This window comes from Lolium rigidum, chromosome 6, assembly GCF_022539505.1.
Source record: "Lolium rigidum isolate FL_2022 chromosome 6, APGP_CSIRO_Lrig_0.1, whole genome shotgun sequence".
Lineage (NCBI taxonomy): Eukaryota > Viridiplantae > Streptophyta > Magnoliopsida > Poales > Poaceae > Lolium > Lolium rigidum.
In genome coordinates, this window is record NC_061513.1 from 252867203 (window position 1) to 252879439 (window position 12237).

At 47.7% G+C, this 12237-nt stretch overlaps 1 long non-coding RNA gene and 1 pseudogene across 7 annotated transcripts; both read left to right on the forward strand.

Annotated features, from left to right (window-relative positions):
- Positions 1-7209: 7209 nt before the first annotated feature.
- LOC124666395 lies at positions 7210-11389 on the forward strand. Of its 7 annotated transcripts, none has more exons than XR_006990892.1 (6): positions 7210-7234; positions 7509-7633; positions 8924-8991; positions 9091-9219; positions 9991-10046; positions 10850-11389. It is a non-coding gene; the product is annotated as an uncharacterized LOC124666395 (long non-coding RNA). The 7 variants fall into 7 exon arrangements; XR_006990891.1 differs by lacking the exon at positions 7210-7234 and adding an exon at positions 9320-9406 and having other exon boundaries at positions 7440-7633; XR_006990895.1 differs by lacking the exon at positions 7210-7234 and adding an exon at positions 9320-9406 and having other exon boundaries at positions 7440-7633; positions 9991-10036.
- A 236-nt stretch (positions 11390-11625) lies between these two features.
- Positions 11626-12237, forward strand: part of LOC124663959 — a 932-nt pseudogene continuing 320 nt past the window's right edge.

The following is a 12237-nucleotide window of genomic DNA, read 5'->3' on the forward strand; positions in this document are numbered from 1 at the left end:
GGCGGACGCGCGGATGGTATTGGGTGGGTGGCGGCGTGACGAAATCGTGAAGGAGTTTGAGGTGTTGAGTCGCAAAGGAGCATAGCAAGATAAAGATAATCCCACGTTAATTGCGTTTCCTTTTCACTGCCCAATCAATCAGCCCTTCCTTTTTTTTACAGTGATGAATAATTATCATATATTTCCTAAAACTAAGATTCATTGGCTCAGAAATCAGCGGATTAAAGTTGACTCATGAATCACGGCATGGTATCACTAATTTCAGGGCAGCCAAGTTATTTACTCCAATACATAAATCACGCTAGACTATAATAAATCCCGGTTGTTTTTCCATGGTTGCAAATGAGATGGCATACATGTACACTAGGGTAGTATATATAATACTCCCTCCGTCTAAAAAATAGGTGTCTCACTTTCATCTAAATACCAATGTATCTAGATGCATTTTAGTTAAAGATACACCTATTTTAGATGGACAAAGTACAATACATGTACTGCATTGGCAACATTGGCTGAATCTATTTTTTTTAAAAAAAATAATGGGATCGGCTCTTCATATTAATTTATTTGTATGCAGGGAATAAATACCCTGATAGTTGGGCTGGCTCCATCGTATTTTAGGGGCATTAATAATAGTCATTCCTTAGATTATTACTTCAATATAGGAAAGAACAGGATGAGACTTGGATATACCCAAATGGAGGAGCCATGCACGAACTAGGGTAGGGAGGCCAGCAATTGCACCTTTGATCAAGCTATTTGACTAAATTGATTTTTTCCATTTATGGAGGTACGTTGTGAAGTGTGATTTGCTATCCGTGGTTGCATGCACGCGGGTTTAGGGGTGTGCTAGCTTACGATCACCTGTCTTTTGGACGGTTAAAATTTCGACAGCCAATACTAACTTTTTCTTGCCGGAACGGAGATGAGAGAAAGAAGAAGGCCAAAACCACCACCGACACCAAAGAGGAGGGGAAAAGAGTGCCACCGCTGCCGCCGAACTCTGGATGCCTTCCGCCCCCACCTCACCGCCCCACCCTTCTCGAACCGCCACCTTCGTCGGTCTATCACCGCCCCGGCCATCGCTTTAGCACTAGAAGTCTTGTTTCTTCTCCAGCACCACCAGACACCCCCACCCCCATCCATAAGTTTTCTTCCTCGCCTCCATCGCCGCCGCCTCTACGTCGTGCACTGCCTCTGGCTCGGCCCATCCTCGCCGTCGCCGTCTCCTCCGTGAACGGCCGCGGCGTCACCGCCTCCATTTCGTTTGACGGTCGTCGGCCTTCACTTCCAACTCCGGTCACAGGCTCTTTATCTTATACAGGAAAGAAAGGAGAAATTCGTTGCGGGTTAGATAAGACATGGAGAGAGAGAAACGTGGCAGTTAATTAGGGAAGAGAAGAAAAGGGCCCACACGAGGAGACACGCGGATGTGCGTTAACCATTCCCATAATCATCCGGTAAGAAGCTCGTTCGAGAAACAAAATCTTTTTTGCAGGGTCGAAATAAGAGGGGGTGGGGACGAGTAAACAAAATTGAGTGAAAAAGGGTGAGGTTGAACACCACCGTCGGCGTCCTCCCATGATTGGTGAGTCGACGACGTCGGGAGAGCAAGGAGGGGAAGCATTGTTGCCGCACTAATGATTCCATGTAGATACCTAACCTCCCGCAGTGTACTCTACTCACAAGATCATCGATGAACCGGGGCCAACGGCTCTGTCGATCAACCTAACATGTACAATGACACAAGACGAGCGATGGTATTGCATTACAACCCATATATCCTCGATCGAACTCCTTAGGAATACATCAACTAGGTTCTTAGTTTATGTTCGATGTTTCAGGGGATCTCTTTCTTTACTCGTCATCGCTTGCATTCGTCGCATCCTCCGTCACGCGCTCGGTATTGTCAACAAATATATTTTCTTGTACTCGAACTCTACCTCACTAACAAAAAAATACCGACTCAACTCCCCAAGATCAACAACTACACCCTGAATCGATCTGCCCATACCAAAGAAACAAAGAGTGACGATCTGCCATGTGAGATGAAGGCGATGATGAAACGTAGGGTGGGTGCCGTTATCCGGAAAGTCCGAAATTATTTAATTATAAAAACCCTCTCCCACTTGCTAATGTATATATAGTCAATGAGCCCCAAATTATAGAACTTTCAAAGTACAAGTGCATATTACTTCTAGAATAATGGTGCTCTCAAATGACATTGCAATGCTATAGTAGAGAATAAGATAATAGAAATGAAATTTTGGACCCTAAACTACCGTACTTGGCTCGACTTTAATTCTGACCTATGAAATTATGCATTTAAATCTCGAGCGCTATGTAAAATATACTAATCATGATCATCGTTGGAGATGATATATGTGAATCGATGTTGTGCTCTTCATCGCCTTTGACAATCTTGGATGTTTGAGCCATCGCGCACTGTTGTCATCATCGCGCTTAATTAGTTTATGCCAAATGATAGTTAGTACCTATCATTTATTTGTCAGATGTTTATTTTTTCATTTTTTTATGCGTGGGGATTTATTACCTTTTATTTAATGTGCTATTAGGCTTGTTATATTATGTTAGTATAAACATCGATATATCGGATGACATGACAGTCACCATGCACATCTCTCGCGTGGTATGAACACACCTAGAGTTATCCTTTTTTACAAGAAATGTACACCCGAGATCTTATACATGCATGTGGTTAAGTACACACTCATATTTTGTAAGTTAGGTCGACGTCATTGACAGAGACGACGAGATGTAAGTTCAGTATTAGTCCATCATCATCGGTGGCTGCGCATGTGTACCAAAGCCATATGTCCAAAAAAATTGCTTTCATTATAATGACAACCTTTTCACAAGGCTTTTACTTAATTAATCTTGTTTTGTACTTATATCGCAAGGCCTGCTTGATGTGAAGTTGCATGTGTTTTGGCGGAGCCATGCTCGTACTTGATGGTGGAGTCATGTTGCACATCCATTGATGACGAAGAAATTGTAGCTAACTATCCATGTGTTTGTGGACTTGTAATCGTTTATTTTCGAACTTTGCGATGTTTGTAGCATATTTGGATTGATATATCTGAACTTGTGACCTTAGAGACTTGAAATGAGTTATTTGTGAATTTATGGTTATGTACTTGTGCACTGATACATATATGTGTTTCTTGCATGAAATAAAAATAAAATAATAAGAATTTTGCTTTTTATGTCCTGAGTGTCGAGTGTCCCAGCAGCTGGCACACTACATGTACCTCACTGCCAAGTGTCCCAGGCTGAGGCACTCGGCGAAGAGTTGTGTCAACGTGGCATGTTGCACCTTTGCCGAGTGTCCTAGGCCAAGGCACTTCACGAAGAGCTGGGCTTTGCTGAGTACCCCAGCAAAACTCAGCGAAGAGCTAGGCTTTGTCGAGTGCCCCAACAACTAGCACTCGGCAAAGCTCTGCGTCGACGTGGCCCCATTCCCCTCTTTGCCGTTTGTCTCTGAAAGTGGCACTCAGCAAAGAAGGAGCGACGTGGCATCACATAGGAGCTCTTGGCTTTGTCGGGTACCTCAGAGAAACATTCGGCAAAGAGCTCGCACCGTGAGATGGAGGGAAAACGGAGGTTACCTTTTCTTCGCCGAGTGCCGCGACAAAACACTTGACTTCGCCGACTACCCGTGAAAAGACACTCAGTAAATATTCTTCACCGAGGAAAACTTCGTCATGTATCCTTTGCCTAGTGTCATACACGACAGCGTCTTCACCATGTGTTTTATTTTTTCGTTGTGTATTTTTGATATTCGACAGAGGTGGCATTTCATGTAGTGTAGGTTGCGCACCCATTGTCCTCGATGCTTTAGTTGGGGAGCTTTTGGGGAGCTTATGCTGGAAAGTGTACACCTTTTTGTGATCTAGTGTTTACGGCTGTATCACCATTAATGAGGCATACCTGCATTTTCATTGGTGTGGACCTTGTGTTGGCCCGCGGACTCATCAATGTCTACTTTGGCCTTAGAGCATCTCTAACAGTAACCGAAAAATTCGGAACTGAAAAACCTGTATTCAGTCTCCTGAAAACGTGGCTTTGCAGCTAGTGCAGAACAGAACCCGCAAAACATGAACTGAAAAAATGCAATTGAAATGCATGGGAGAATTAATCGATGATCATATAATGGTAGTTTGATGCTCTGTTTGAGCATCAAAATTTACAAAATATAAACTACAAACCTAAATTAGATACTAGCCCTAACCGCGCGAGATGATTCCGAGCAAAATGAGGCCCGAATGGCCTCTACGCGCGGCGGCGCCGGTGGTGGCGGAGCTTGAGCGTCGAGGCGGAGGAAGGCGTCGACGCGGAGGAAGGTGAAGAGCTCCTACTCGGAGTCAAGCTCAACTATCTCGAGCTTGACGCGGCGGACGCGCTCCTCCCGGCGCGTCGCCTCGTACTTCCGCACTTCGCGGACGGCGTCGATGACGAGGTATCGACTCGTCATTGCCTACAACTTGTAGACTTAGGGTTTCGTAGAAAGTAGAGGGCAAGTAGGTCTCGAAGGTTGTCATACGAACAAAGGCGTCCAACTCAACAAAATACGGTGGCTAGGGTTTGCAATGTTTCGATCCTTATTTCGACCTTAGCTTACCCTTTATATAGAAGGTGAAGCCGAGGGTTTTCCATGTTGTACAAGTACGAATTATCGGGCCGCGCTGGGCCTTTCCCTATGTTGATACAAGTTTCCTATAATAATTCTACTTTCCTAATAAGAACATCTTCAACCTTCTAGGCCTCCAAATCTTCGAGTCCATGGGCCTTCTACATCAATTATGGACCAGGGGTATTCATGCGGCATGCCATTTAGGCATATCTATGTCAGTCGGCCTCCTCCCGGCGGAAGCGAGCGCGGGCCTCCGCCACCGTGATCGCCGCCACCCGCGCGATCACGGCGTCCTCCTCGTCGGAGTCGTGGACGTAGTCTCCCGCATGGCAACGACCTCCTCCTCCTCGGAGTTGTCGTACATGGGCGGGCACGGTGGGCGGCTCGAACCGCCAGAGGAGGAGCCCTCGCCGCCGTTGTTGCCATACTTGGTGAGCTTCCCTGGGGGTGTGAGCCCCCAGTTTATCCACCGGTGGGCGCTGCGCTTGCGCGCGCCATCCAACCGGTTGAACTTGCACCGATCCACCTCCCTGCGAAACACGGGGGGTCGCGGCGGCGAGTCCCCGCCGCCCAATCCCGCGCCGCCCCGTGAAGAGCTACCACGCGAAGCCATGGCGTTGCGGAGCTGGGGCGAAGCGTCGCTTCTGCGCGCTGGATTGCTCGCCGGAGAGGTGGCTGGTGGCGGCGGTGCGAGTGGCAGCGGCAGAGGGGAGTATGGTTTGGAAACCGAACTCCCCTCCACGACCCATTTTAATACGGGGTGGCCGCCGAGTTTCTCGGGCCCCCAAACTCTGTTTACGGGCTAGGCCGCGAGTTCGGGCTCCGTTCTGGGCCAATTTCGGCCTGAACCCGTAATTTTTCGGTTCCGGCTCCTTTTTCATTAACTGTTAGAGTTGCTCTTATGATATGTACCTTGAAGACATCAAATAACTTTGCCACTTTTCGTCCCTCTATCCCTTGATATCTAGCCTAAGATTGAGCTAGGTTATGATCACCGTGTCCCAAGCAAAGTTGTCTTGGCATCATAGGGAGAGCCTTCAACAACATGTTGTGTTTCGACCATGGTGATGACACTTTGGTGCCGCATTGTCTCGGTCGTAAGTTGTTTTCTGCCTTTCGCGGGAAGCACTCTAGCGTGGTCACATAGTCTCGGATATCAAACGCCTTTCTATCGACACTCCTCGGTACATCTGTGGTTGGTATGTGCACATTTAACCTCCCCTTTTTGGGTGGCGATATTCATACACTTGTCGCCATGAGTGAAACCCCTAGAAACTAGCATATTGGCTCGAGGTTTCTCGAGGCATTGTTTTGGTTCGCGGCTTGTTGGCCCGCGTTTGACTTTGCATCACCCTTCAGCGGGTGTAACATGGATATCACAATGATGCATGTGGCGTGGTTGCGAATCCGTAGGCTCTCCGTCACCGTTAGGCCTCGGTCGCTTCCCTCGAGAGCGTCTGCACGAAAATACCCGATAATCCGTGCTATCCTCGGGCGTGGCGTGCCACGATAGATTTGTGTCGACGAACCTTTTCGAAAAAGGTCTCTTGGAATCTATCCCAATGGTGACATTTGAAATGGCGTGCATATCCATATGTACGAAATTTTACCACGTAGAAGAACCATATGTACATGTGTTCACATATGGAGGTAGCTATGTTGGGCTAATGCATGCATGCATCCGTCCAACCATCCATTGGTATCAAACGGAACTTGGAAAGCGGTAGAGAGCCCGCCAGAGAAGTGTTGATTTTGGAGCCGGGCGGGAAATTTTGGCAAATGTGAACAGCGACAGCCTAATCCCTCAAAAAACAATCAGCTTATTACTGTTGAATAAAAATCTCTACCTTCCCTCAAAAAACAAAATCAGCTTACGCCATGGAATTTTCCATTTTGGGCTAAGCAGGATTTTGGGCCAAAATCACGGACGTAATTTAAGCCAGCCACACCATCTCCGTGACTTACTCACTCGGGCAGACGAGCAGACCACCGGCGGCGGCTCAACGCCTTCTGAATCTCGCCGGACGCCGGCTACCCACACCTCCGCCGCCCCAGACCACCGGCGGCTCCTCTCTTCCACCTCTAGCTTGCCCAGATCGACTAGATAGATGCCGCCTCTGCCCTCTTTCTCCGCGATCGAGCCCCAGCTCCGGCGCTCCATTCTCGCCACCGTGCGGCGTTGCTCCGGCACCCTACCTCATGCAGAATCCCTCGCCGACGCGCCTCCAATCGAGCCTGAAACCTCGCCTCCGCGAAATCCTAGGTCGCCGTCCGGCCGGCCGGCTTCGTGGACTGCGCAGGCCAGGCAACGCGCGGCCCCGTTGTCTTCCGCGTCCCCGACCTCGCCTCGCCGCTCCGTCCCGGGGCTCCCTACACCACCGGGTCCTCCAGCGGCGTCGCTGGCACTGGAACTTCGACCACCGCAGGCGCTTCTCGAGGTATCAGCAGTGCCCAAACCCGCAACCACCAATCCTCTTCTCCCCAATTCTGAAAAAAATCGCATCTTCTTTGTGCAGGCAGCCGGAGGAGGGCTGCTGATGGTCGCCACCGTCCGCGGGATGTACTGGTAGCACGACGCAGGTAAAACCAATTCTCCGATCTCCTGCAAGGGGAAGTAGCTGTAGCCTTTTTACAACTCACAAGAGCTTTGCCATTGATTTTTTATTTTTTTTTGCGGGTAAGCTTTGTCATTGATTATGCATGTTTATTAGGCAAGATCAGATTGTGTAGAATGAATCTATCCATGCTTATTTATTTTGATGCATAATGTAATCTCTTGCTTTTATAGCTCTCTGACCATTTCATTTCTTTGTGATGCCAACATGCACCTGACACGCTCCTTCGGGACCGGCAGGGGAGCTGTTGCTCTAACTCGCACCACTCCAGGGACATCTACAGGGCCGGCGACGGCAGCTCCAGCCTCTGAGCTAGGGGCGGCCAGGTGTGCCTTGCCCGCACTGACAAGACGACGACGCACAGGTATTAAACAACTCATGCCCAAGGTCGAATAGTAGCTCCTTCTTGTGTTCTTGTTTGGGAGCTGTCGTTTAGAAGGAATTGAACTCATTGATGCTCTACTTGAGGTAATATAAGTTGTGGTGGCAAATTTGCTGCTTTCTGTATTATCACGCAAATTTGCTGCTCCCTGTTGGTACTCTTCAGTAGCATGTACACTGTATGGAAAATGCGCACACAAAATTAAATGAGCCAAACAGCAGGGTGATAGTGAAGTTGAGTTGCCCCTACTAATATCATAATGGGATGTGGTACCACCAAATGATGGCCTAGTAATTGTTGAACGTGTTGGCCCAGTAATTTTTGGTAGCACTAGTTGACAATGATCTGTAATCGATCAAATTAAGTGGGTTTGTGATCACAGTGATGGCTTGACAATTGAATGTGGTTGATGGATTCATGTGACGATGATTCTTGCACCATTGCGTCTCGTCCAGATGTTATAATAATCAAGCTAGGCATGTGTTGTTCCAGGATTTGATTGCATGAACTTTTGATGCCACACATCTACTTTGGGTTGTCATCCATTGTTGAGTTGTGTTGAGTTCCTCTCTAGTTTATTTAAGATGTTTGATGGAGTGTCTGTTTGGAGATCTACCCTTTCTAGAAAGGGTAGAGGACGACCAAAGTTGACGTGGGTGGAGGCGATAAAAAGAGACCTGAGGGATTGGAATGTACCTAAAGTCTTGGCTCTTGATAGGACTGCATGGAGATCAGCGATCCATGTGGCGGAACCTTAGTCACTCGCTTCTTTTCTCTTTCATTTCCCCCCTTTTTTTCCTTCGTTCTTCTTTCTTCTTTTCTCTTTTTCTTTATGTCTCCTTGTTTTGGTTCTCTTTTCTGTTGGGTTTCATATCTAGCCTACCCCAACTTGCTTGGGAAAAAGGCTTTGATGTTGGTTGGATGGAGTGTCTGTTTGGTTAGACTCGTGAGTTGCTTATTGCAGAATGAGAAGGCAGCAACCTTAGCATGCATGTTCACTCATGCACATACAAAAACTTGCTGTCATTTTTGTATGCCTTGTTTTCTGGTTTCCCTTTGGAGCCGACCATCCATGTAGTATCATGGTTGTTATCGACTTGCCTAATTATTGGTCTCATCTAGTATGATTAGTCAATTTCATTTTATTTAGATTCTTGTTACCTACTGAAGCAAATAGTCCATAATCACATATATGTTTATTTTGGGAAATCATGCATGCTCTGTTTCTGTTTTGTAGTCATTTCACTTTGTCCATTGTCCTTGTTGTGGCAGGTGATGGGCCATGGGAGGACGATTTGATGTCCATCCACGACAGCAGATGCCGATTCGATAATTTCCAGGTCTGTAGCCGCACGAATACATGTAAATATATTTATTTCTGCAAGAGGATATATGCCCATGCCATGTGCAAACTAACCCTGTCTGCTCCTTGACTGTAGTTTGTGGATTTTACCAAGATAAAGTCGACAGAAATGTGCCAAGCCGAGAAGGAGCGATTCATGCTCGAAGCAGTGATAATCAACCAGCGGAACAGATACTAGCTAGCAATATTGAGAGATATACTGAAGGTTCTGTTCGTTCTGGAGTTTGGTTCCTTTATATTTCTTTGTCTTTTTTTTGGCTTTATGTTTCAGTAGAATAATGATTAGTTAGTGATTTCTGATTCAGTCCTGACATTGTTGGTTCCGATAATCTAAGCTGCAATGGGAATAGTTGAAGACTTATTGTGGGCAGGTGATAATCGCTGACGGGCAGGTGATTAACAGCCATCTTATTACCTAGTGAAGCAAGTAGTTCATAATCATACACTCTGGAATGCGATTACATGTGTTGTGCTTCTTTGCAATTGTTTCCCTCTCTCCATTGTCCTTGTCCGTCGGCGACGGGCCATGGGACGAAGATCTGATGCACATACATAGTGCTGGGCATTACGAGTTCAGAACCGGGCCAATACATAGTGTGTGTGCTATGTATCTGTGCTAAGTTCAGAGAACATGTATGCCTGGGTTCAAGATGATTCATTCATGATTTTGTCTTGAGCTCGATCAGCGTCTGGGTTTGTTTTCATTTTACTGGTGTCTCGTGAATATTTATCTTTTTGTCTCGTGAATGAGCATGTTTGATGCGGGTAAAGAAAGAGCTTTTTTTCTGCTGTTGATTTGATTATATTTTGCACTCTTTGTGTTTTTACCAGTGCTTGAACAATTCAATTATTTGCTAGCTGGGAGGTACAGAATTTTGATTCCGATAAATAGCTGATCTATATATTGACTATTGGTTTTTTTTTGTACATTTGAACACGTGATTTCTGGCACTAAGCATGCGCATTTTGTTTGTAGGATGGAGCGGAATTGGAGGTGGCCAGGAGGTAGCAGCAACCTTCGTGTATGTCTCGGTGAGCATCCCATTTGTCCCATCTACTTGGTGGTGATTTGAACATGCTGTTGCAGGTGTTTGTTGGTCTTGTTGTGAGTGAACATTTAGCATGCTAGTTGAGTTGGATTGCGTGTTTGAATGCATCTAGAGGTGCACTTTAACTGTTTTTGTTTAAATGAATTGTGGCCTGGAATTTCGGAAAAAGGGCCTGTAGTGTCAATGTCAATTTTTTAGAAGAGTTATTGGTGATTGAACTTGAATTGGTTAACTAGTCATTGCAAATATTCTGTATGTGAAGCTGCATCTTATTTTAGTGGTGCATGTTATAGAAAATTGTTGTTTGGCATTTGACACTCGGCATATGTGGCTATTTTGGTATCCTTGGAGTCATATGTTCCTTTGTATATGCTGTCATTTCTTTATGTCACGACAGCTGTGTCGGGTGTCTTGGTTCCGATGACTAGCCTCACCCGCTGTTTCTGTTTTGTGTCGGTTCCGATGACTGTAGTGTTGTGATGGTAAATAAATATTCCTTGGAAGAGTATTGGTAGGAGTGGAAGCCGGCATCGTGCTGTTGTATCTAAGTGTCAACTTAAGGTTGAAAATGCTCGGTGGATAACCTTTCAATATATATACAAAACGTTGATGTTTTTGGATAGAGAAGCGCGATGTCTGCTGCTACCAAAGTATAACAGGTTTTGGTAGAGTTAAACAGCCTAGCTAAAAATTCTTATAATTTGGAACGAATGTAGAATAGACATATATACATGTGGCCGTGTTGACCGTGTGTGTTAACTAGTCTGAATTTTGTGTTATCTGCAGGGTGCACTTTGTCCTGGTGCAAGGCAGCAGCAGGGCGACGCTGTTTGCTGACTGGATATGCGGCATCGCGGCTGCCCTCTGGTTTGCTGATTCGTTCCGTCTCCGACGGTGCGGGTAGTGGCTGCTGCTGCTTCTGTGTAAAATTCCGCCGAATGAATTGTAAAGTTGTATTTACTTGTTTCCTTTTGTAATAACAATGTGTGTATATATATATTGAGAACTTGCGTCAGTGTTGGATTGAAATTGCAGCAGGTGTGGTTTATGTATTTTTTTACTTTTTTGTTTCTTGTTATGCATAGGCAAGCTGAAATTTTGCATATTTTTCAGGTTCGTATCATATTGGAGGAGGCCGACAAGCAGGGGTTCCGGGAGGTTGTCTTGGTGGTGAGCTGGGAGGAGGAGTAGGCGTGTTACTGAACGTCATTGGGGACATCAAGAAGTGCAGCGTGGTGGCGCTCCGGTGGATTGACTGCAAGGTCTCCGTCGAGAGTAGCGCTGCTCCTGGCAGTCGCACTTCTCTGAAGCCCTCACCTAACAGGTTGCCACCGCACCATTCTCTGTTTGGTTCAGTACATGTTGCTGTGCATGTACTGCGACACAAGCGCGTGCCCGAGGCGTCGGATCTTTAATTACAGTAATTTAGGCCGAGCTGGCTCGATCGACTCGATTCCACCTCCACCACGACACACGCAACCGTACGTGCCGCTAAACTCGCGCGGCAGACGCCTTCCACCCCTTGGGCAAGCGCCTCTTCGGGGACCACAAACCTCATCTACATGTTCGGCGCGGACCACAAGGACCTGCGCGCGCCACAGCCCGAGTGCCCACCCCAGGACGAGGACGCGTCCACCTGCTGGGCGGTCTCCGCGCTCGAGTCCCACCCTGACGTGCTCGCCCGCGTGCGCGCCGAGGTGGCCGAGGTCTGGTCGCCGGAGTCCGGGAGCCCATCACCGCCGAGAAGATCCAGGGGATGAGGTACACGCAGGCGGTGGCGCGCGAGGTGGTCCGCTACCGGCCCCCGGCGACGCTGGTGCCGCACATCGCCGGCGAGCCGTTCCAGCTCACCGAGTGGTACACGGTGCCCAAGGGCGCCATCGTCTTCCCGTCCGTCTACGAGTCCTCCTTCCAGGGCTTCCCGGCGCCCGACGCCTTCGACCCGGACCGCTTCTTCTCCGACGACCGCAGGGAGGACGTGGCCTTCAAGCGCAACTTCCTCGCATTCGGCGCCGGCGCCCACCAGTGCGTCGGCCAGCGCTACGCGCTCAACCACCTCGTGCTCTTCCTCGCGCTCTTCGTCTCCGTCGCAGACTTCAAGCGGGACACCACGGACGGCTGCGACGACCCCGTCTACATGCCCACCATCGTGCCCAGGGACGGCTGCTCCGTCT